Source organism: Leptonychotes weddellii, chromosome 2, assembly GCF_054177405.1.
Source record: "Leptonychotes weddellii isolate Sample4059 chromosome 2, ASM5417740v2, whole genome shotgun sequence".
In the NCBI taxonomy this organism is placed as follows: Eukaryota; Metazoa; Chordata; class Mammalia; order Carnivora; family Phocidae; genus Leptonychotes; species Leptonychotes weddellii.
Window position 1 is genome coordinate 19436947 of NC_138370.1, and position 25977 is coordinate 19462923.

Here is a 25977-nt window from a genome sequence, read left to right on the forward strand (position 1 = left end):
ACTTCATACTAAAAAATAATGCTGTGTAAGGCCACTTTTAATATAAAAAGATATATAGATGTAATTTTTAGTCAGGTTCATAACATAGCCATCAGATGCTTATTCCAGAGTGCAGATATGCTATTGTTGTGTTGCCATGATACTATTTACCACCTGGTTCATTCATCCCCTAGGTGTTGTAAAGGTTGACTGCCAGTAGATTACCCCTGAATTCCCCTCTGGAGACTTGCACCTGGCTGATGAGACTCTTCTTTATCAGGGAATGCCTGCAAACTTTGAGTCACCCACAATGGGAAGACCCTTAACTAATGACTGAGTATAAAATTCCAGCCTTCTCATTTCTGTGTGGAACAATCTCTGTGGAGGTAGATTCTAGTAAAGATGTTAAGTAGGTACTTCATTGAAGAAAAGATAATGGATCCCAGATTTCAGAGTAATATACAGAGATTTACATTAGTGAGTCACCAGTATATACATGTGAATAAAGCAAATAGATGGGGAAAAATATGATTGAGCTGTAGGGCAATCAAGAGGATTGGAGGCCAGATGAATGCTGAAAATCCACTACAAATACTAAGAAGATGAGGTAGTTAGATAGAGTGAGAACCAAGAGAGAATGGTGTCCAGTGGACCAAATAAAGAAACTGTTGAAGAAGGAAGTCAGCAGGGTTAAATGCTTCTACTGTATGGAGTTTTTGTTTAAAAAAGAGAGATCTTGTAATCAATCACTGGTCACTTTTGAATATTTTGGTTTCATTGGTGGGGATAAAATCTGATAGGAATATGGCTTAGAAGAAAATGTGAAGACTACAAAATAAACAATTCTCTTGAGGTTTTTTTTGTTGTTTAAGCTTTTGTATGTTTGTTTGATTATTTTCTCCCTATGAAATGAAGCCGAGAGATGAGACAATATAGCTGGAAGAGAATGTGAAGAGTGTGGAGTGAAGGGCCCTTGTTTCATAATAAGAAAAAATATAGCATGTTTATAAGACTGTAGGAGAGATTCTGTAGAGAGGGAACTGATCAGTTAGGGGAGTGTTAGAGCGTTAGTAAGAAGAAAGACTAGAGATTTGTCTTAGAGAGGGGCATAAATGGCTCATCCATTAAAGGAAGAAGGACGGAGTTTATGGGTATAAGTGAAAGCATGACTCTAGATTTAGTGAAGTGAGAATTGAGAAGCTATCTTCTCCCTCATTTCCTTTTTTCTCATGAGTGTGAAGACAAGAAGGAGATAGAGATTAGAGGAAAGAGAAAACTGTTGTGAAAAGCTCATTTGGCCTAGTTAGAAGAGTGAATTGACTGACAAGAGAAAGGTAATGGTCCAGAAAGAGCCAACATGATATTTGCAATCATGAAATTAATGTGAGTGAGACCAGTCTGGATGGCTGTGTGTCCTTCTCTCACTACATTTACATGGGGGAATGCACTTGCTATATAGGCAGAGAATTGGATTTAAATATAGAGGTAGTTTTGACAAATGAGTTCAAAAAAATCAAGAGTGGAACAAGGGATATATACAAGAAAGTGACTATAACAGTAGGCATTGCATCTAAAATAGGTGAAGATGGATATGAGGATGGAGTAGCGTGATGGTTTAATCATTGGATTGGAGCACCAAAGAGAAGAACCATTGAGAAGTAGTTAGCTTAAAAGATAAGAGGAAGTGGTCAAAGGAAGGATGTTTGAAATTGAATTATGGAGAGGATGAAGATTTTCTCCATGACAAGGTTCTGTGTATCATTATGTTATTGAACAGATAAGTTAGGGTAGAGAACAAAATTATTGGAGCAGAGGAGGGCTAGAGTCTGAGATGCTAGGGTATTATAAAGATTATCTATGTGGATATTGAAACCATCAAGAATTAATATGGTATAATGGTAGAGAGAGACAGAGAACAAGCTTAATGATAAATTTTTAAGTCAGTGGGCTGGGAGGGACAGGTGGCCTAGAGTTCCCTAAGTGATTACAACAAGGGGATCAAAGTTCATAGTCTTAAAAAATATCTTTCAAGAAACAAATAAAATGATACAAAATTAGAACAATACTAGCAATTAGGAAAATATTTGTAACAAATATCACAAAGTCTTGGTAAAATTAATAAATAAAGGGCATGTACAAATTAGCAAGAAAACATAAATCTAATTAGTAAAGTAAGCAGATTTAAATAATTCAAAGAAGCAATATAAATCACTAATAAATACAGGAGAAAAATGCCTCACTTGAAATAAGATAAAATAAGCATTGTTATCTATAAAATTACCTAAACGTTTAAAATGATAATTTTCCACATTTTTCAAGGTCCAGTGAAATGGACATTATTACCTGAGGTTGGCCATTGTATAACATTTTTGAAAATCAATTTACTAATGTATAGCAAAAACTTAAATAGGTTCATGACTTTTGTCCTCTCTCCAGTAATATCTCCTACAAAATCGGTGGTTCAGACAAAGATTTATGTTCAGACGTATTCTTAAAAGGATTATTTACAATGGGGAATAATTGGAAATGATATAAACGCTCAGAGATGGTCATGGCAGAAGGAATCCTTGTTTTATGTACTTACTCTTGAGGCCACTAAAGTTAGAGAAAACAAAACCTGACTTTACAGTTTTACTGTTAGGCATTCCGATATTCCTAGTGGAGTCAACCAGGGGCAAGAAGTGTAGTAAAGAGAAATGTAAATCACATTTCCCCAGCCCATTTTCTTTTCTTTTTTTTTTTTAAAGATTTTATTTATTTTTTTTTGACAGAGAGAGACATAGCGAGAGCAGGAACACAAGCAGGGGGAGTGGGAGAGGGAGAAGCAGGCTTCCCGCAGAGCAGGGAGCCCGATGTGGGACTCGATCCCAGGAGCCTGGGATCATGACCTGAGCCGAAGGCAGACACTTAACGACTGAGCCACCCAGGCGCCCTCCAGCCCATTTTCTTAAGAAGAGACTTGCCTCTGTATAATTTATTGATTGAATTATTCATACCTGCTATTACTATTGGAAGCACTGAATATTATCTTAGTACTTTTACTCTCCCACTTTAATTTAAAAATCTTTGGGCTTCTTTAATATCCTTCATGTAGGGTAGTACAGTGCCATGTACCAAAGATCCTTCAAGAAATGCTTACAGAATGCGTTTGGTTTAAGATATAAACTAGTGGCTCTAGCATAAAGCCAGCTTTGTTAGGAGAGTGAACTTGCAAGGTATACAATTTAGAATCTTTTAACATATTCTACAAATAGTTGAAACGAAGAATGTCTATAAGCTGGCAACTTGTAGTTTAACTTTTTTTTTTTTTTTTTTTAGATTTTACTTATTTATTTGAGAGTGAGAGAATGAGAGACAGAGAGCATGAGAGGGAGGAGGGTCAGAGGGAGAAGCAGACTCCCTGCCGAGCAGGGAGCCCGATGCGGGACTCGATCCCGGGACTCCAGGATCATGACCTGAGCTGAAGGCAGTCGCTTAACCAACTGAGCCACCCAGGCGCCCCTGTAGTTTAACTTTTGAAAATGTTGTAATATTAGAAACTACTACACTCTGGCATTTATTAGTTGTCCTGAATCTGTTACCTAATCTCTAATCTGTCACCTTGACTTAGATTTTAGGGTTTCCAAAAGGTAGATGGCCGTTTTTTGTTTTGTTTTGTTTTTAGGCCATTTATTTTTAACTGAAGCACATCAAGGATATTCTGCACAGACACTTAATGTTTCTGAAGTTGTTACAGTTACTGCAGTACAAGGAAACAGATTCAATTTGCAGAAAAGAAAAAAAAATAAACAATAGGCATTTTATTACCAGAAATTTCCATAACCTTTTATTATCATTTAAGCCATACGGAAATATCTACTTATGAAAAATTAAAATGTATATTTGATACATCAGAATGCTAATCTTCCTAGTTAGACATTTGAATTTTTTTAAATTATTAAATTATAACATCATCTTTTACCAAAATGCTCAGAAACAAATGAATTCATCCCTTCCTTCATATTTTCTGTGGGATAATTTCTATGGTAGTGCTGTTCCATATTCTGGGCAGAAGGAGGTTAATGCAAAGCTTTCCACTTCTGGTAAGAGTTCATGGTCTAATTGGGGAGGCTCTAAAATATTTTGCTGGAAGCCAGTCATAAAAGGGCCGCATCTGGGGCTATCAATCCATTAAATGAAAGGCTTACAAATACTGCAGAGTATATTTTCACCCATCATTATGACAGATAGTAAATGAGATAAAGACCACAACCTGTCTCGAAGATTCAAAGTCCACCTGTCTGAAGGTGGCAGGTTTTATTCCTCTCACTATTTAATGCGAACTGATGAACTGGAGGGCCAAGGGCTGCCCATTTCTGTGGTGTCTTCTTGAACATGAATTTTCCATTCATTTTGAGTAGGTCTGTAATTTTTCTTACGTACTAGACAACTAAAATTTTCTCTTCAGTCAGATTGATAGAGAGTACAGGCATCTGCTAATGCTAGCATAACAGAGTTGCATTTTTAAAAATGTGAAAATTATCAGAACATTTTAATTTTCTGCTCATTGAGGCTCCACTAGTTTTCTCCACAAGCTATTATAGAAGAAATTTCTTGTCTTATTAATTTTTCTCCTGAAGGCACTCTACTAAGGCCATATCATAGAATATTCAAGTTGGAAGGGGTTTTGAGGGGGGTTGAGAATTTGGACAGCCTTACTGTCATAGAAGAGAGATGAGGCTGCAGACAGAGGGTTTGCTCAGAGCCAGCCAGCTCCTCATCGATGGAGCTCTGTGGGATCTGAGAGCAGCTACTGGGCTTTCAGTCCGCTGTTTCGTATGTCAAACATGCTGTGTCATTATGGTTCTGTCTGTGGATCAATACCTTTGTGCCTGTCAGTACATGGTTGTGTGCGTGTGTGGATGCATGCGTGCATGCATATTATATTTACATATGTGTGATTACACACACACACACTACAGAAATAGACACAAATATGTATATAGTTATTTTAGTACCTTGCAAGATGCAGATGTACCTTGACTTTGAGGAAATATCTGGTATATTTTCTTAAAAAAAAATTGCTGCTATTTGAAATGACTCGCACTTAATCTTGTCTGAAGGGCTTTGAATAAAGGGTAATGAATGACAGTAGTCTGCAGGAGAAAAATAGCCCAGTGGGACACATGAAAGAGTGGAACTAATCCCAGTTTCATTCATCATCATTATTAATGTTAATAAAATTTTCAGGTGATAATAAATTAGGAAGGAAAGCAGACCCAAATAAAGCCACTTCTATGATGCAAAAAGTTAGTCAGATGAAGTGTCATACAATAACTCATTACAAAAGAAGTCTAAGATAAGGAAATAAATAGCTTGCTAAGTAGGATAAATAAAACTCTTATTTTGCCCAGGCTAAGCATCCACTGAGTTTTCAACAATGCAGTATAACAATGTAACTAATATAGTAGGCCCACAACAATTTTTTAAAAAAAGAAAAAAATGGCTTAAATTAGAATATTAAGGGTCTGTTTCTCAAATCAGTAAACACTGAATTATTAGAGTCCATATAATCATTACAACATCTACACACATATGTACATGCATACCCACATGCACAAACATTCATGCATATTTTCTTTATAATTTGCAAAGTAATCAATATACATACAGAGAACTTGAAAAATGGCAAGTAAATACTATATTCAGAGAAAACTATCCAGAGTATTAAATAACATGACTGTATTTATAAGCATAAACTGCTGGCTTTTATTAATACATTCAATGTGTATTTATATGACTTTACAGCCTACTTAGAATTTTAAAAATATTTTATTGTTCGATCGTCCCAGCCAACCTATGAGATAGTTAAGGGTTTAACCTGGAGTTAAGAGATTGTATAGCTAGAGATTGACAAATATATGCATGCAAATCTTCTAGGTTTCTTATTCTTTCCATTACATTAGTGTTTCTTAAAGTCTGCTTTTTGGACCAGCAGAATCAACATCCTCCAAAAACTTGTTAAAAATGAAAATTCTTGGGGCGCCTGGGTGGCTCAGATGGTTAAGTGTCTGCCTTCAGCTCAGGTCATGATCTCCGGGTCCTGGGATAGAGCCTGGGTCCTGGGATCTAGCCCCACATCGGGCTCCCTGCTCAGTGGGGAATCTGCTTCTCCCCCTCTCCCTGCCCCTCTCCCACATGTGTGCTCTCTCTCTCTCTCTCTCTTTCTCTCTTTCTTTCTCAAATGAATAAAATCTTTAAAAAAGAAAATGAAAATTCTTGGACTCTTAGCCTAAACTCTGAGGGTGGGGTTTGGCCATCTGTATTTTAAAACGATTTCCAGTTGATTCTGATGCTCTCCAGTCAGAAACTGCTGTCTTATTAAATAATGAACCCTGTATCCAAATACAGCCTATTCTCATAAAGGAACAGGTTGTGACTCTGAGGATGAAATCCAATCCCATGTGAGATGTTCCAAAACCTAATAGGTTCCAATATGTAATAGGTTCCAATATAGGATCATTTCTCAGAAACAGTATGACTTGGATTTCATCTCTTGTCATCTGCAGCTTTTCTTACTTTTGTGTGAAAAACCTCACAATATTTTTAAAACACTTGTACTCTCACCACTATAACCATGCTTTCCAAATTACAAATCAATATATACAATGTGAGGACAAAAGAAAAACATTTTAATTTGGCAGTTTCTTGGAAAGTAGGTATATTAGTTTCCTATGGCTGCTATAAGGTATTATCAAAACCTTATAAGGTGGCTTAAGCAACACAGATTTTTTCCTTTACCATTCTGGGAGTTTGAAGTCTAAAATCAAGATGCCAGCATTTCTGTTTTTCTGCTGGAGGGGCAAGGGGACAATCCATTTCCTTGTCTCTTACAGCTTCTAAACTTGGTCTGCATCCCTTGGCTAGTGGCCTTTTCCCCAAATCACTTAATCTCGTATTCTGTCATATTTCATACCTCCTACTACTAACTCTGATCCCTCTGTTTCCCTTTTATAAGGAGATTTTTGACAATCCAGAATAATCCCTCCATCTCAAAACCTTTAATCTCCTCTGCAAATGCTGTCTACCATGTAAGGTAAAATATTCACAGGTTCTAGGCATTGGAACATGGACATATTGGGAAAGAAAGGGCATTATTCAGCTTACCAGACCAGGGCAGATGTAGTTGGTATTATTTACTTGACAAAGATAATTCAGTACATATTTGAATGTACTATGCCAGAGGCAACAGAAACAAACAAACAAAAAAAATGCTGTAGATGCATTACAGACCTCACACTTGGGTTAAACTGATCACTGAAATACATAATAACAAATAGATTCACACTATTGGACTGGGGAGCACAGGACACTTACTGCCCTGTACTGTCATTGGTTTTCTACTAGACTATCTTGCTAAACTCTGAGGACCTATAAAGGACAATTCCTTTCCCCTCAATGATTTTGCAATCTCTGAACCCATTACAACGCTGACACATAGTAAGCACTCAGTAAAATTTAGTTGAATATCACTGTAACATAAAATGAAATTTCTCTAGTAAAAGAATCATAAAAGTTCCTGTAAGAGAAATTTCATGACTATTAATATTTGATTTGTTTGAAAGTTTTTTAAATAGATTTTGTTGCTTTTTAGAAAAAGGAAAGTAGTGAAATATGCCATGTTGTTAAGACTCAATAATATGCATGAGATACATTATATCAAGGCAGATGGCAGAAAATAGACCATAAAGCTCAGAAGAGATAAACCTTGTATAATTAAGAAGGAAATGAATCAATTAGTATGCCAATTGAAAGTAGACTTCTGAATATGAATTCTAACATATATAGTTTAAATGGTGGTGGTAAGAAATAATACTGGATTATATCAGTATAGGATGTAAACTTCAGTTCTGAAATTGGTATTGTTATGAGAAAACAGCAACCTAATCAAGAAGAATATTTCATTATTCTCCACTGTTACACATTTATTTGGAAGCATATCAGAAATCCATAAATTCTAACTCCCATCAAATTTCACACTAGGAATCTAAGGCCTACATATAATATGTAATCTGAATTATGTTTCAATGAATAAGTGAGAAAAAAAAATGATTTGTAGTAATCTTCCCAATCAGATTAATGGCACAATCAACACTTCTTTTGCATTAACATTTTTTTAAACTTTTGGCTATCTTTTGTCAGATGATATAATGGCATAGCAATATTTAGACAGCAGCTTTTATTGCCCCTTTGCAGACCATTGTTCCAATAATTGTTCAGTAGTGCTGGCATCATAGGAAGAAAATTGTATACCTCAGCTTCTGTCCTCCCTGTGGCTGTAATGAAGTCCCTGTAGTAATCTAATTGTATCGACTTAGCAAGAAAGTGGAATTATAATTGACAATATAAAGCCAAGCAAATTGCAGTATCAGAAGAGACATGCTGACTTAAGCCCTGTTGACATGAATGTCAAAAGTACTTTTTCAATGGCTAAAGTTTGTTTTCTCTAAATTATTTAACTTTCGAACATTAAAATTATGTGTGAAACAGTGTTTTGAGTTAAATCTTTAAATTTTATTTCTCATCGCTGTAGTTCCATACTGAATTGCTTTAAAAAAATGTTGATGGACTTTATCAATATCCATTTATGCTAATATCTTACAAGATCCATAAAGTATGAATTCAAGGATAAAAAATAATTATTGAAATGTTTGCATCACAGACTCTGATTCTATTTTGTGTATTATTTCCCTTTAGGAGGTAATAAATCTTTTCTATAATCTGAATGTATATTCTATTTCTTTCTATTTCTTGTAGTTTTAAAATTAAGCTTATATACTTCAATTAATAGGTAGGCTGGAAAATATAAAAGCTCTGGATATAAGGTTTATGATATGAAATAAGAGAATGACATATCAAGTGGTTTACCTAAAGGGGGCCTGGATTATTAAAGTTAGGGATTTCAGTAAAACATAATGTTTACTTTGAAAATAAACCTGGTTTGCAATCCTCAGAGGAGTTAGAGAAACAGCTAAAGCTTGAAAAAAAAAAGAGGGGAGTGGGACATCATAACCATAGAGCTCCATTTTGATAGGAATTTATTTGATATTATTTAAATAATTATATTTCTTTTAATTACTAGTCACTATCCATGAAGAAAGAAAATAAGATGCTTTCAATAGTGCATGAAATTTATATGATGACTTTGGTCTGAAGTTTCTATTTCTCATTTTCTATCGCACAATTTTAAACAAATCTCTTGGAATATTACTTGATCTGGAAATAATGATGTCACAGTATCTGTGAAAGGTAAAACAGTGTTCCATAAAGCACTGCGTGTTGTGTGTGTATAGAATTATCTCTACAAAGAGAACAGATGACTCAATAGGAGATTTTAATGGTTTTGCCATGTATTCTATTTTCACAAAAAAATATTTTAAAACAAACTCTGGTCCTCTATTAAAATTAGGAAAATAATAGGAAAATAATAAAAATAGAATAAAGAATGAATAAAAAATTCTTATTTTAGAGAATGAATGTGATGAGGTATCTGAGTAAAAGGATAGTTTTTTATCTTAGTAATTCTTTATAATGCACATTACAGTGCTGTGCACATAATGGGACACAGAAAACCATATTCCCTGACCAATTAAAATTTATCCCTTACATCTTGTAGGAAATCCTTCCTGTTTTTTCTAAACAGTAGCAGTTGTTCTCTCTTACCTCCTTTATCATTTTTTCTTGATCCCTTGTTTGTAGATTAAGGAAATGATTACTTTTCATCCTATATTATTCTTGCTTATTTATTAATCTTCTTTGTCCTAGAATATATTAATTGATTGAATATTCATCCTTCTTGGATTCCAAGAATGCAAAACACAAGGTACTCATTGAATGGAAAGAAATATGCGAATACTCAATTCTTATTGAGTATTTTTACCTAAGAATGCTCCTCATGTATTTGGGAAGGCAGTTTTTCCTACAGTACACACATGAAGTTTTACCAACTCCAATGACCAATGAGATGGCCATTGTAACCATCAAAGCTCTTACATCTGGGCAAAAGGAATCACAGATGTCAAGAAAGAATACTAGACTGGCTTTAAATTGGTTTTAAATTACATCAGGTCCAAATTCAGTTGGGAAAATTGGGAAAATTTCTTCCTTGCCTCATTTTCCACACATATAAAATGAGGGAGTTGGATAATTTATTTCAAAATTTCTTCCTTTTGCATATTGCTGCAGAATAGGTTATACTATATATTTTTTAACTCTAGTCTCTTCTTATGAACATTTACAGTTATGCTTTGTTAGAAGAACCTCTATTTCTGCCCCTTCAGCTTTAAATCAAATAATGATACTATGTATAATAATAGTATTTATTAAGGTTTTGGGATTAGTTATACTTACTCAATTTTACAAATAAAATTTTGAGGAAAAAAATTTGAAGCTTAAAGAAGTCAAGTGACTTGCTCAAGATTTCCTTGTACATGATTGGCCATGCCAGTCTTGGTGAAACTCAGTTTTGCCTGATGCCAATGTTATTATCAAGTTTTATCTTTTGACTATCCATTTATTATTTAAATATTTATACACACGGACACACAATACATGCATAAACCCTGTATATAAAGTCACAGTATTATCACCTAATTTTCTAAGCATCTTTGTTTAAATCCAGGAGCCACCAAGAAAGATTTGACCCATGAAGCTATCTATAAAATTGACAAGGGAGCAGTGGATATCATTTTGAATCTCTACAAATTTGACAAGTAAATCTATTCATAACCCAAACAGCAGAACTACTTCCTAGATTATTTTATTAGTGTTTTGGGCAGGTAAAAAAGAAGACTTTTTTTTTTTTTTTGCCAATTCAATTTTATTGACTTAGGGACTAAGGATTCAACATTGTCTAAAAAATCAGTGACTAAGACATTACTAAATTGACAAATCGAGATGAAGTATAAGATCTGCTTGCTACTAGATTGATTGGGTGCATCTTGCATCTACTCTATTGATAGCTGCAAGATCTAAGATACACTGTTATAAGATTGTCATTTTGTGGCTAATTAAAATGACACAGAAAATTAATAAAAAATATAAACAAATTGTAGGAATATCTTAAAATGGAGTTGTTTACAATGCTAAGTAGTTAAAAACTACTCTTGTGATTGTTGAAGTGTAACTGATGAGCAGCCTGTTTGACATTTTGAGTCTTCTGCATTTATAAACTGAGCACAGCTTGCTTTTGACTCCCTTCTGTTTGTTGTTGCTTCTTTTTGTTATTTTAACTCCAGATGCAAATGTAGATGGCTTCATTTTACAATATTCATTGCATGTATTCTATGTTTCCTGTTCTCTTTTTTATTCTGAAATGCCGTTTTTTAAAGGCCATGACATTTCAAAGAAAATCTTGCTATATCCTCTGTTAAAGTTTGATTCGAACTCCATTATCTTTTAGCAATCTTGTAAGTCTCATGAAATGAGGGCATTTTCTATGACACACAAGTGATATATTTAACAGATTGCATAGATTAAGTCTTTAATGCTAATGCCTAATTTTAAGAATTGCTTTCTCAATTTTAACAAAATGAGTAATAAAAATCAAAGTTTGTTTTGTTTTATTCATGTAAGAATTAGGTAAGGATAATTTATAGAAAATTTGATGTTCTAAACTGTGTATTTTGATAACTTTATTCTACATGGTATAAAAACATGACCTTGTATAGTTTGCAATTTAAGCATGTAATTACCATCATCAAATAACTTTATTTGCCTTGTCAAATTTTCTCTTTTTCATTATCTCCTATCTTGATAATGTTTGATGGAATTGGATCTCTAAGGAAATATGAAAAAATTATATAAGTTATTTAGATATAATTTTATACATAATGTTTATAAATATTTTAAAAATACAATAATGAACAGTATTTTTCTGATACCACTGTAGTCATCCACCTGGCTATGCCATACTGATCACAATTCTTCGGCTTTCAGAGGTACTTCATTGAATAGCTTTGCTTTGCTTAACAACAAACACATCACTTTATATTTATGAGGACTTATCTGGATTTTGTTTTTCTAGAAAAATAAAAGCAACCCTGTGGTTGTTTCACTATTGCTTGGGAATATTCGTGGTTTTCTAGTATACGGAATGGACAATCATATGATTCCTTTGGGTTTTTATTTTTTTTATTTTATTTTTTTTTGGTTTTTTGGGGTTTTTTTGCATTGAATTCTCTTTTCTATTTTCTGGCAGTAAACATTTTAATTAATCTCTACATATCAAATATCAAGAAAAAATATGCACTTCTTTGTTAACTATTGAACTAATCTTTTTTCATTAATTCCAGTAGCAATTATATTTTCAAGTTCAGAAAATGCACCTTATATGTTTTTCATAAAAGAATTATCTTTAGGGTGAGAATAAAACTTTACAGACTACTGAAATATTCTAAAAGATTTTTGTTTGTTGGCTGGTTTTTGTTTGTTTTTCCTTGCATCTATGTCAACTCTCTTAACAATTATAATATTGCAACCTTTAGGGGGATATAATCTGCATAATAGAGGAGTCCTAATATATTAAAGTAGTACAGTATTCCTACAATAAAAATATGAAAAAATAACAAGGAGACCAGGAATTAACTCATCATTTTCAGAACTTCAAAACCAAAAAAAAAAAAAAATAGTTATTTTAAATTTTTATTCATTCAAATATTCTGTTCAATATTTGTGGAGTTGTAGTTGAGTAATACTAGTATAAATACAAACACAAATACTCTTTGAGGTTTTTATATTTGGGAAAAAAGCTATATAAACAAAAGAATATGATTGACTTCTTTTTTGAAACGTACATTAAATACTGAAGTTAAATTTTACTAACATTTTTCTTGTTATCATAACTAAAGCTGATGTTTACTGGTAGAAATTATCTAAATTCAGGAGATCACTGAAGTTTTGACCTTTTAAAAATACTTTCATATTTATTCTGTGACCTTTAAGTATCCTTACCTTATAATGCAAGTGAGTTAGAATTTTTCTATTTCCTGTAGCCCAGTATGGTGGCAAGGACCTGCGCTCAAGATTTATGCAAACTTAGTTATTAATTTAAGTCTTATAATTTGCCTGTCAAGTGACACTGAGTAAATTTTCTAACCTCATTTAATCTGTTTCTTTATGTAAAAGTAGTTATGTAATAGTAGTTACAGGTTATTATGATCATGCAATGAATATTACACATGAAATTGCCTAACCCAATGTCTGCCACAGACTGTGTGTTTAATAACTGCTTATCTTCCTCTTTCCCTTCCTCTTTTCAATATTGTGGAATTCTATATTCTAGACAATGTTCCAGGTACTGTGAAAAAAAATTAAATTTAGCATGGTTTTGGCCCTAAAGACCCATAATGCTTTTATTTGCACTTTTACTGTCTTTCATTAAAATCAGTTTACTTCATAACCTAATTCTTTTGAATTATCTTGTTTTCATATTTCACTATTTCTCACTTGTCTTCTTGTTCCCTTTTCTCATATTAAAGTTCCTAATACATTGATCACATCTATGTAGTCACTAGCTTAAATTCCTTTACTGTTCTCCTTTACACACATATTATTTATTTTTATCATAAAATTTAAACCAATATAAGCCCTCCAAGATTTAACCCAAATCCACATCATAAAAATAAATGCATACTGATTTTCAACCCACTTCCCATACAATGATCACTTGATTATCCCAGCCTCCTTGACTTTCTCATGTTGTCTAGGCTTTTGGCATTATGTAAATCATATCACGTCTCCTCCTGGTAGTCTGTTCAATTCCCACATATATTCCAGTGCTTGTTTCTAACTTATCTCCTTCTCCAAGTCTAATGCCTAGTAATTCTTCCCATTTCTGCCACATAAATGTGCTCTATAGTCCACACCTGGACTTAATCTACACCTCGTATTAATATTTAAATATTCAAATAGGTTGTGAACTCCTTAAAAGAAAGAACAGGATCTCATAGTCTTGCATCCCTAATGGAGTCATGCTCAGAAAAAAACAAATACATTGTTATTTAATACCCTGCCTGTTAGAGAAATAATTTAGGAAATTTTACACATATGCATACCTCAAAATGGAAAAATATTTAGAAGAAAGGGGGAGAAAGTCCTAGATAAATTAAGCTACATTATTTATTAATTGATACAAATTCTAATTTATAATTATTTTGGCATGAAAATTATAGTTATTTTGGATATAAATTGTTTTGGAAAGCAAGCTAGAGAATTCGGAAAATGTAGCTGACTATAGATGATAGGCATGTTTAATGATGAATAGTTGAGATTTTTCTCCTCTGAAATATATTTAGGACAAATTACAAAATATTTTTCATGACTTTCAGGAAAGTTTTATCTGAATGATAGACCTCAAAATATATGATTATATATTATTCTATATATGTGTGTGTATGTAAATATATATATATATATATATATATATATACACACTACTTTTGTAATATGAAAAGCGAAGTCAGACTAATTGAAGAGGTTTTTTGAAGTAGTATGGTTTAGCTTTGCTTTTTGTTCACTAATTTCCCTTTAGTGCCCTGGCATAATTGACAGTTTGGAGAGTTGTAGGAAATGCTTTACTTTTTTGTCTTGAATGAAGAATAGTGACTCCTGGTGAAGCTATTAGGACTGGGAAGCTACATTATTCAGAACATGAGTGATTCTGTTTTGTCTCCGGAAAAAGTAGTGTAGTTCACTCTATGCTTTACTCATGAGTCTGTGGCTCATGCTGTGATCGTTGGAAGTTTATTATGTACTTAGACTCTAATATGTTCAGTCAGTAATGCACACTGAGCACTTTAAAAAATTAGTAACAAATGTATGAAATGACTCACTTCCTAGCCTTGAAATTTTACTGTTTTGGAGGAGAGTGTTTCACAGAGCACGTGTGTTGGTGTGTTACAGTGGATATGATGCTCAAGAAAGGAATTTACTTTTGAAATTACACTGTTAATGTTCAATTTACTTCTTCTTTGAAAGAGAGAAAGGGTGCTAAAAATGAGCAAATTTAGCTTGAATGAGTCATCCTCCTATACTGTAATCAATCACTGCATTTCTTTTCCAAAGCCTAGGAGAAGCCCTTCATCCATCTCTCCAGGCAGCTACAATAGATTGATCAGAATGGGCACATATGATATAACCAATTCACCATTCCTGCGATAAACATCTCCTACAGCTTTTAAAAGCATTTTCTGTGAACAGTAAAGATAATCATTTACCAAGAAATTGCTTCAAAACTTTTAAACTTTGTTTTATTATAATCCATTTAGTGATACACGTAGCTTTGATTTCCCAGAATTCAAGTTGTACTACCTATTTTTTTCTATGCAAATATGGTCTTATCTCTACTACCATTTATTTTGTTTATTTGCCAATTTATTTATATATTTACTGATTTGTACTACCATTATTTTCTAAATATTTCCATTAAGGTTTTAATTCAGATAACTCATATAAAAATGATTTTAATACACTGAGTAGGCTTACAGTTTTCTTACTTCTAGATTAATTTTTAGTGCTTTTGAAGGTTTCTGTTATGAGGACCCTTCCTTTAACTTTTTTAAACATCCAAAGTCGCCTTCTTGAAACTTGTTCAGATAAGTGAAAAGTTATAATTGAAATTAGCCTTTAATTCTAAGACCTATTCTGGTATTGATATTCAAATATATTTTGGTGGATTATATAAGATTTCTGTTTTTGACAATTATTACCCTGGATATTCTTTTCATAAAGTTTATCCATTTTACCCTTTGTCTGCTCTTGCCTTTGTTTTCCACACTTTACTGAGCATTGTGTATTTGTGATTTCTTAGGAGGTCTCTTCCTCTCCAGGACCTTTTCCACATACTGTCTTTGTGTTGGGTATTAGTAGAACAGGCTATGCATGAGTAAATCTTCATCCAGACAGGTCTGCAGTGTTTCCAAACCACTCATGAGTAACCGTACCTTAAATCACTTAAGTAGACAAACACAGTACTCGATGGAACAAAAATACTCATTTTAAGCCATATCACTCTCTGGTATATATAACATCTGTTTAGACTCAAGGAAACTTGTAAGAGTTTTTCAATCTATTTATTTACCTAGATGAAGAATTGTATCTGAACTACACATGTAAAAAGGAAACCAAGACAAAATTATTGTGCCTACAACAAAAAAAATTCATGTACTTATTTTATTACCATATGCCAGTCTCTCACCAGTTCCTAAGTTTCAATTAATTTCCTTTGTCTAGAATCCTCATTAATCAAACTACCTCAGAAACAGAGCACATTGGGGCAATTGAACAAAACTGAATATATAGCATATGAAAGTAGTAAATAAGTAATTGGTAGAAATCCATTGTTCTCAGAAAATTGCGTATTCTCATAGTGCCATATTTGTTGTGATTACCCCTAAGTTTCACTAACTTTAATAATGTAAAAAGCTGTGAATTACTGCAGTATATACCCAGTGCAAGAGCTTCATACTATGCCATTTTAAAAAATGCACAAGACAAAATGCCTGATAGAGTGTTAAGGGCATAAGGTATGCATCATTGGCTCATGCATGGAGCAGAAAAGGAAGAATGAGAACATGAACTTATGATATTTTATATGCATGTACTATTCAATTTTTTATTTTTTAAATGCTTAATCATATTTAAACACATTTACTCTTTTGTATTTTGATGGGGTGGTTCATTTAGTAAAGCACTCTATACTTGAGATGACTTTGGTAACGCTGGTCATTGACATTTCATCTAATAGCGTATAAATAGAAGATAAGTTGGCCTCATTTCTAAATACTTCCCTTGCTCTTGCCATTGCTGGGGAGCAAACCAAAATTAATTATTTAAACATTTTCTGTGAGCTTGTTATGTTTAAATAATGATATTGCTAGAGGTAGGCATAAAGGCAAAGATCATTTAATTGTTGGTATTAAATCTAGAAAACCTTTCAAAATGTGAGGAGTAGGGGTGCTTGGGTGGCTCGGATGGTTAAGCATCTGCCTTCAGCTCAGGTCATGATCTCTGAGTCCTGGGATCAAGCCCCATGTCAGGCTCCTGGCTCAGTAGGGAGTCTGCTTCTCCCTCTCCCTCTGCCTCTCCCCCACTGCTCATGCTCTCTCTCTCTCTCTCAAATGAACAAATGATATCTTAAAAAAAATGTGAGAAGTGTATCTTTTCTATATCCTAAAGCAAGTGATAGAGTAAGAAAAAAGTTTATGCAAAAATATATGTTCAACAATAAAAATTAATTAAATAGTAATGAATTCAAAAATGGAATATTATTTAGTAAGGATTAAGTTTTGCATATTCTATTTGAATACAAAGTCTTGATAAGTTTTTCTTTATGGACTAATGAATTGAAATTTTATTCAACTTTATTCATGAATCTGAAGAAATTTGCTAAAATTAGAATCATCTACCTCCTTATTCATTGTTGAATTTACTAAATGGACCTCATATGTCTCAGAGAATTCATCAACCATTTTAATAGTTATACATATTAATTTTAACTCAATAAATTATACTCACTTTTTCTAAGTCTCCTGAACTTTTTTTTTTTTAAAGATTTTATTTATTTATTCATGAGAGACAGAGAGAGAGAAGCAGAGGGAGAAGCAGGCTCCCAAGGAGAAGGGAGCCCGATGCGGGACTCGATCCCAGGACCCTGAGATCATGACCTGAGCCAAAGGCAGACACTTAACCATCTGAGCCACCCAGGCGCCCTCCTGAACTATTTTTGAGTGGAGTAATAATATATAATCATTGTTGCACTGAAATTTTAGAAGAGTAATTCTGTTTTGTTCTTTAGTGACAGGATTAGAGAAAATGTGACACTACATTTAGCTAGGGCCCAAACCTGAGGGGTCACTGGCGAAGGCATGAGGCTGAGCAGAGCGCATGCTCTGGGGCTGGCTGGTCTGCTGATAACTGGTGAGCACCAGAATACTCCCTCCCTCCCTGAGGCGGGCTGCAGAGGTCTATGTGTGGCTGGAGAAAGTGTTTTCACAGGTGGTATACAGTACTCTACAGTAGTTTTGTCATCAACCCCTTGCCATCTCTCTGTTTCCAAATCTGCATGTGTATTTTCAAAAATGTGTATTGCTTTTCCCAATTCCACTCAAATTTAGTAAAATAGGTATCAGTGTTCAAGGTGGAGTGGTATGCAAGGATTGTGAAAATCTGTCATAACTTCCCAGTCCCCTTATGTGGTGTATAGTTTACTGCAGTACATATCAAGGTCATTCTGCTGAAAATAGAAACAGAGAATTAAATTATTAACTCATAGAAACATAATGGGTGGTTGTCAGGGGCTGGGAGTGGGTGAAATAGGGAGTGGGTGAAATAGGTATACATACCTGTGTATGTATACATACACAGTGGGTGAAATAGGGAGAGGTAAGCGTACAAATTTTCAGCTATAAAATGATTAAGATCTGAGGACCTAATGTATAACATCGTGAGTATAGTTGATAACACTATATATTATAGTGTTATATGCCAGTAAAGCTGAGACTTTTTTTTTAATCACACTTTTTTATTCATTTCCTTATTTGCTCAGTATTTGTTAAATATTGACATGGGTCAGGTACAATTTGGTAATTTGGTCCTGGAAATAAATAAGTGAACAGAACATGATCATTCAGTAAAACATGGCCTATTTGACTATACAGGATATGTAGAATTTTACCCAATTTGTGAAATTCAGATAAAACCATTTTGTATTACTTTAAGCAAATTGGAAGGTTGAGTGTTGAATAGCATTCCAATTTATTATTAAAAGTGGTATGTTTATTTTATTTCTTATTTTAAGGTACAGGTAATTAGTTATGGAGTTAAATTAATAATATTGAAGGTAGAATCAGGTAAAAATTGAAATATATATATTTATATATGAGAAGAGAAAAATAGTGGTAAGTTGTTTTTAGTAAATTTATCTGTTTATTGAGTGACTACTAAGTCCATAAAACAGAACAGGCTAATTTGTTCAATGAATGACTATTTCTCAAATAGCATGGTTTACAGGCTTTTAGTATTAATTTAGTAATCCAGTACTCATTTAAATATTTCTTTTTGCAATTGGAAATCTTAAGAAACAAATACATCATTTAGATTTGAAACTTCATTTTTTAAGCATTACTTGCAATTTTTAATATAGTTAAATCTGACGTATATTAATCCTTGCTACTTAGTTTCATGGCGTGCTTTTATGGTGATGCTTCTTTAAATGAATGCTCTCATGGGTAATCTAAGGAGCATGAATGATTCGTCATTCTCCATCCTTCACATCTCCTTCTTACATTGAGGGGATTGCATTGCTCTCTTATTTGTATCAACAAACTCAAAATTAGGGAATGATGAATTACATATTGAACAGCCACCACGCTCTTGGTGTATGTGCCTGCTCATGTTTAGAACACAAAACTTCTTCCCCTTAAGTTGGATTCTATCCAAGGAGATTGTACTGATCTGTGTCCTATTGCTCTATAAACTATTAAATAAAAAGATTGTAAAGCACAGGTGTGTGAAAGCATGCCTATGGCTTTAAACAAGTATCTTCAGGTAACTATTTCCAGGAGGAATTCCTGTTGGAATATATCTCAGGGACAACTAAGTTCCTAAGAAGAATTTAATTCAAGTTCAGTTTTGCCATTTTCCATATGTGTAGATAAATAATAAACATCCCATTCCTAAAAATTACCTCAGCCACGTTATCCTTACATCTTACTACGTGTTCCCCCATTACACTACAGAGCTCCCCTTATTATCCAGTCCCTGGGTCTTCCCTGTTCTTGTTTTGATTACAGATTTCAGTTTTCTTTTCCTTTCAGAAGGCTCAGCTCAAGATAGACTTTCTTCATGGAGCAGTGGTAATAAATTTGACCTCTTACCATTTTTTTTTTTCTCATCCTGGTTTTCACTATTTGTCTATACATTTTCAATATATGGTTATATATGGCTTAAAACAATTCCTGGGCAGATTTTCATCAGTCTAGTTTAACAGGAAAGGTTCTAGAGCACAAATCTTATGTCCAGGTTCACAAATGGAGAGGAGAAAGCTTATAACCGTCCTGAAATAGGTTTATATGCTTCTTTGGAAGGTTTTTATATTTTTGCTAATTATGCATGCAAACATAACTTGTATATATGAATACCTGTGTATGTATATGTTGGTAGAGTATTGTTTGTCATTTAGCTTCATACTTTTTGTTAGGAATGTTAATACATAATAGATTTAGTTCAACTCATTTTTTTTTTTTTTTAGATTTTTATTTATTCATTTGACAGAGAGAGAGCAAGAGAGCACAAGCAGGGGGAGCTGCAGAGGGAGAGGGAGAAGCAGACTCCCCGATGAGCAGGGAGTCAGACATGGAGCTTGATCCCAGGACACTGGGATAGTGACCTGAGCTAAAGGCAGATGCTTAACCCACTGACCCACCCAGATGCCCCTAGTTTAATTCATTTTAATTGCTCTGTTATTTCTGTCTTTCAATATACTGATTTTGTATATACATTTCTCTATTAACTTTTATGAGATCTTAAAAACATTTTAGTATTACAAGAACATCCTGTGAAAATGTTTTATTCTTTATAATTTCCAGGGTTTCTGTAGCATATTTAAGGGAAATTCTGGGATAAAGAGCACGCACATCTTCTGTTTAACGGATATTTTCATAATTGTTTTCCAAAGTGAGGTACCAATTCATACTCCCACTAGCAGTTTTTGAGAATACCTATTTTTGAGAGATACAAGAAAACCATATTTTCCACAAACTTGATATTCCCAGTAACTTTAAATTAACTGCACATGTGGGTCTATTTCTGGAATTTCAGTTATATTGCAGTGGTCTGTTTTTCTACCCTTGAATCCACAGTACCCAAGTTGAATATAGCTTCATAATAAATTTTGATATCTGGTATGGTAAACGCTGTTCTTACTCTTTTAAAACTTTTTATTCTCTCCCTTCCACTCGTTAATATGAATTTATTTCCATTTGAAATGTAAAACAAGTTTATCATAGTCAAAACTAGAAAAATGATTCACCTGATAAGTGTGCAATCATTCTGAGAAAACAAAGTTATTTTTTATAAATCTAGCTGCAAACTATCCTCTTTTATATTGAAATAATCTTACCTATTTCATTTCTGGTCATGTTTTTGATATGTTGGTTCTTTCTTATGTTATTTTCATATACATTTCTCTGCCGCTCAAGTTTCTTCAGAGACACTTGATAAGTTCTGCATCCTTGTTCTCTTGCCTTTCCTTGCCTGAAATGCCACCATTCTGGCATGTTTTTCATTTCTTAAAATCTTAAATGTTATATAAAGTCTGCATCAAATGCTTCTGCAAAGCTACCTGTAACCCTAGAGAGTGACATTCCCTTTATCAAGTTCCCGGAGCATGTATTACTCACATGGAACATATCAAATGTTCCTGGGCTGCTACTTTAAGACCCATAGTGCCCAGGAGCTTCAAGAAGTAAGCACCTCCCTCTCTTCCCTACAGTGTGTGCATGGATCCTTCATGTAAATTTCCTACATTTGATCTTAGCCAAAGGCGGAGAAGTGATTCCATGTAAATTTTCTTACAGTCATCCAGTGTCTGCTCATTTCTTACCGTTCAAGGGAATGAATCTTTGCAGAGCTAGCCCATTTAATTTACGGAGAACCTAGTGAGAAAACTTTTTTCTTACTTAGGATGTTTTCCAAATATTAGTCACTTCGTACAGGCTTCATGAACTTTTCCCCACACACCACATACGCTGTGTGTTGAATATTATGTTTTAAATTGACCCACTATCTCGAACCTATTTTTAAAGAAAATTTTAAACTGATACAGTAAATTGGAAACCAGTCTTACCTGCCAAAAGATAACAGGAAAGATATGGCCATTTTCACCTGCCATAAGGTAAACAGAAAAGGTGAATACAATAGCAACAATGAAAAGCAAAGTTATTATATCCCAACTGGAGAGACACTGTTTAGCTGAAAACTTCTCTAATTGCTTTTTTTTTTTTTTTTAGAAGGGTGGCTAGAAATTAGTAATGTGCCTGCTAGCATTAAAAAGACTTTCCTTGGGGTACCTGGGTGGCTCAGTCATTAAGCGTCTGCCTTCGGCTCAGGTCATGATCCCAGAGTCCTGGGATCGAGCCCCGCATCGCGCTCCCTGCTCCACGGGAAGCCTGCTTCTCCCTCTCCCGCTCCCCCTGCTTGTGTTCCCTCTCTTGCTGTGTCTCTCTCTGTCATATAAATAAATAAATAAATCTTAAAAAAAAAAAACAAAAAACTTCTGATGTGCTAAAAAAACTTGGAAGCACATATACACAAGAATAGATTTCTCTGTGAGTCAAAGATATTTAATGTCATGTTTCTTTACTATCTGAAATGACTACACTTACCACTTAAGACAATTTTCCTACCACCAGTAGTAAATCTCACATTAGGAGAAGCACAGATTATTCATTTGCTCCTTGGTTTATGGATACTAAAGAAAGCATAGTGTATATTTAAAGGTATTTAAAATGTTTTGCGGGGTGGGAGGCTCAGTCGGTTAAACATCCCACTCTTGGTTTCGGCTCAGGTTATGATCTCAGGGACCTGAGTTTGAGCCCCTAGCCCGGATCCACACTCAGCGGGGAGTCTGCTTCTCTTCCTCTCCCTCTCCTTCTGCTCCTCCTCCCTGCTCACGCATGCCCTCTTTCTCTCTAAAATACAGAAATGAGGGGCACCTGTGTGGCTGTCAGTTAAACCTCTGCCTTTGGCTCAGGTCATGCTGCCAGAGTCTCAGGATGGATCCCCACATTGGGCTCCCTGCTCAGCGGGGAGCTTCTCCCTCTGACCCTCATTGCCCCCCGCACTCTCTCTCTCACTCAAATAAATAAATAAAATAATAAAATAAAATAAATACAGAAATGAATCTTTAAAAAATAAATAAAAATAAAATGTTTTGCATGTAATAGGTATTCAGTAAATATTTGTCAGGGAACTAGTCTGATGTAATTAAGGAAATAAAAACATCAACAAAAACTGCTGTATCAATCCATAAACCTGAATCCAAAAATCAATGTTTTACTTATTTGAGGAATTTTGAGTATGTTGAGTATGTTGACTTTTTGGCCTTAATATTATTAATTACTAAAGTGGGACCTGTAAGATTCACTTTTATAGAGTTAGTTGTGTTGATGAATAAACAGAGTAACCTGTGCGAAGGGCTATAGGCAGTGTGGGGTCTGGCTGAGAAAATGAATTCAGGGATCAGAAAAGTGTCTTATATTTCTTGTCTTATTAACTCTTGTGCCTATTAGCTCTTGGAGAAATTTCTTAACATTTGTAGGCCTCATTTTCCTTTTCTTATAAAAAAAATAGAATAATAAGAACAGCTTTCTTCTCTGGGTTGAAGTTAGGATTAGATGAGTTAACTGGGCACTTGTGTCTGGCACATGATAATCTCTCTGCTGTCCTTTGCTGTTAGTATTATTCTTAATTTCCTTTCTTCCCCTTGAATGAAGGATCTTATAATGTTAAAATGTGCAGTTCTTTTTAAACAGAAAAGCAATCTTTTAGGAATATAACCAAACATAAACTGGGCATAAATGTATCTGGTAGGGAGCTCTAAAGTACTGTTAAAATGCAAAAGTCTGCAGATGGTACTAGAACATGAACAAGTTTCACCTTAGTACTGTATCATGGAAGTAATCTAGTGAATAAGCACTTTGTAGTTTATCATTAAATCTGTATAATGTTTCGAATGGATTTTGATATGCAGATCTTCACTCATTCAAATAAAAATTTTAAAGTGTTTTAAATAATTAGGAGATTTTTATTATTGCTTCTTTTCTTATTCATCCTAACTTACTTTTTTCTAATGCACTGTGTACAATAATTAAATAAATAAGTGAATAAAACAAGCAAATAAAATATCAAGGATATCATTGGTTATTAATATATTCAGTTATTCTTAGAACTAGCAATTGACATGCTTTTAAACAATTTTGTTTTATATTCATCTAGTTAAACTCCCCATCTGTACTGTTTCTTGATTGTAAAATGGGTGTTTTTAAACCACTTAAATGTAGTTTGCAAAGGTCACCAATTTATAACATGGCCAAGGCCTTTTCAGATCACCGGCTTGAAGTCTAAATTATATATCATGGCCTGGATACAGCTCTCCAGATATCTAGAGAAAATGCAGTTTTAAAAAAATAATTTTATAAAATGCAATCAGAAAACAACTTACACATTGGGAGAATCTGGAATCAAGTCTCAGTGCAAACTCTAGAGAAATTTCTTTGGTTGCCACAACAGAGGAGACACAGGGATGGGAACACAACCATGAGCTCTGTGGAGCCAGCTGGTTTCCTGTCCCATGGACAGGTATTCATAAGTGTAGGAGAGGAAGAATAATTTTCCATCTACCCTTTTGAGTTCTTGGCTGAGGCCCCTGTAATAAAGGACAGATTAACAACAACAAAACCCAATAGGCAGAAGTTTATTAACATATATTCCTCACTTACACATAAGAAATAACTAGGGAAAAGTGAGTAACCCAAACAGATGGCTTAGAATTCAGACTTAAATGCAGTCTTAATAGGAAAAGGGGAGTGGAATGTAAGCCTCTTAGGGGAGAGGAAATTACTTTTAGGAAAGATGAATGGGCCCTTAGAAGGATAGATTGGAGGTGTAGTGATTTTGTGGCAACGTGTGTCTGGGTGTGGTATCAACTTCTGTCCTCCTTAGGTGTAAGAGGAGTCAGTCCTTCCTGGCTGATGATACTCCCAGGGAGAGGATTTATGACAAGGGAGTTTCTTTTGGAGAATGTCTTTAGGCAAATAAGAGGAGTTCAGAGAAAGCCTCCCCCTTCATTTGCTGGTTTTTGACTGCCTAAGTTCAATGTATCAAGATGCCAAGGTGGCATATTTTGCAATCTTTCATTGTAAACAGTGATTTCTTGGTTTGGATACAGCAGAATTAATACAATAAATAATCTTATAAAACACTTTCTTTTATACCCATGAAGATAAGGGTCAGCCTCCCTGTGTAAGAGAAGCATTTCTTTCCTTTAGTCTTTGTAAAATTATTTTGTTTCTGCATAGGGAACCACTTTCCATGAATTCTTTTTCACTTCTGTTCATTTCAATATATTAACCAATTGGGAATTTTTTTTCAGTTCCAAATCACTAAGTAAAAATGAAGAAAAAAAAAAAAAACAACTTTTAAAAGCTCATGAAAACAGCTAAGACACAGGGGCTGAAAGTGGGTTCTAGAAGATAGCCTCTTAGGTCATTCAAATTACTATTATTTCATTTGTTACCGACAGACAATTGGGTATTTAGTTATATTTCCAAATTCTGTAGGTATCCATTTTTTAGCATTTTATTGATTTAATATTTTTAAAAAATCAGTAAAAACAGAAATACCAATTTTCTTCATAAATTCTAAAATTATGTAATTTTTTCATAGAAGATATATTCACTGGCATATGGTGGGGTAAAGAAGGAAAAGCTTGGGGCGCCTGGGTGGCTCAGTCGGTTGGGCGGCTGCCTTCAGCTCAGGTCGTGATCCCAGCATCCTGGGATCGAGCCCCTCATCGGGCTCCTTGCTCAGTGGGGAGCCTGCTTCTCCCTCTGCCTCTGCCTGCCGTTCCCCCTGCTTGTGCTCTCTCTCTCTCTCACTATCTCTCTCTGTGTGTCAAATAAAAATAAATAATAAAATCTTAAAAAAAAAAGATGGAAAAGCTCTAAGATTCAATATATATTTATATTTTAGTTAAGTTACTATACATTGAATTGTTTAATCTTTACATATGTTTCAAAGGTAGTTCAGTTTACTGTTAGTTTTTAGATGACATGTTTGGAGTGACATAAGTAGTATATGGTAATAATACTGTCAAAATTTAAAACTTCATGAATGTCATCCTCTGACCTTGTTGAACACACACGTTAATCAGATCTTTTTGAAAACCTGCTGCCTGCATGA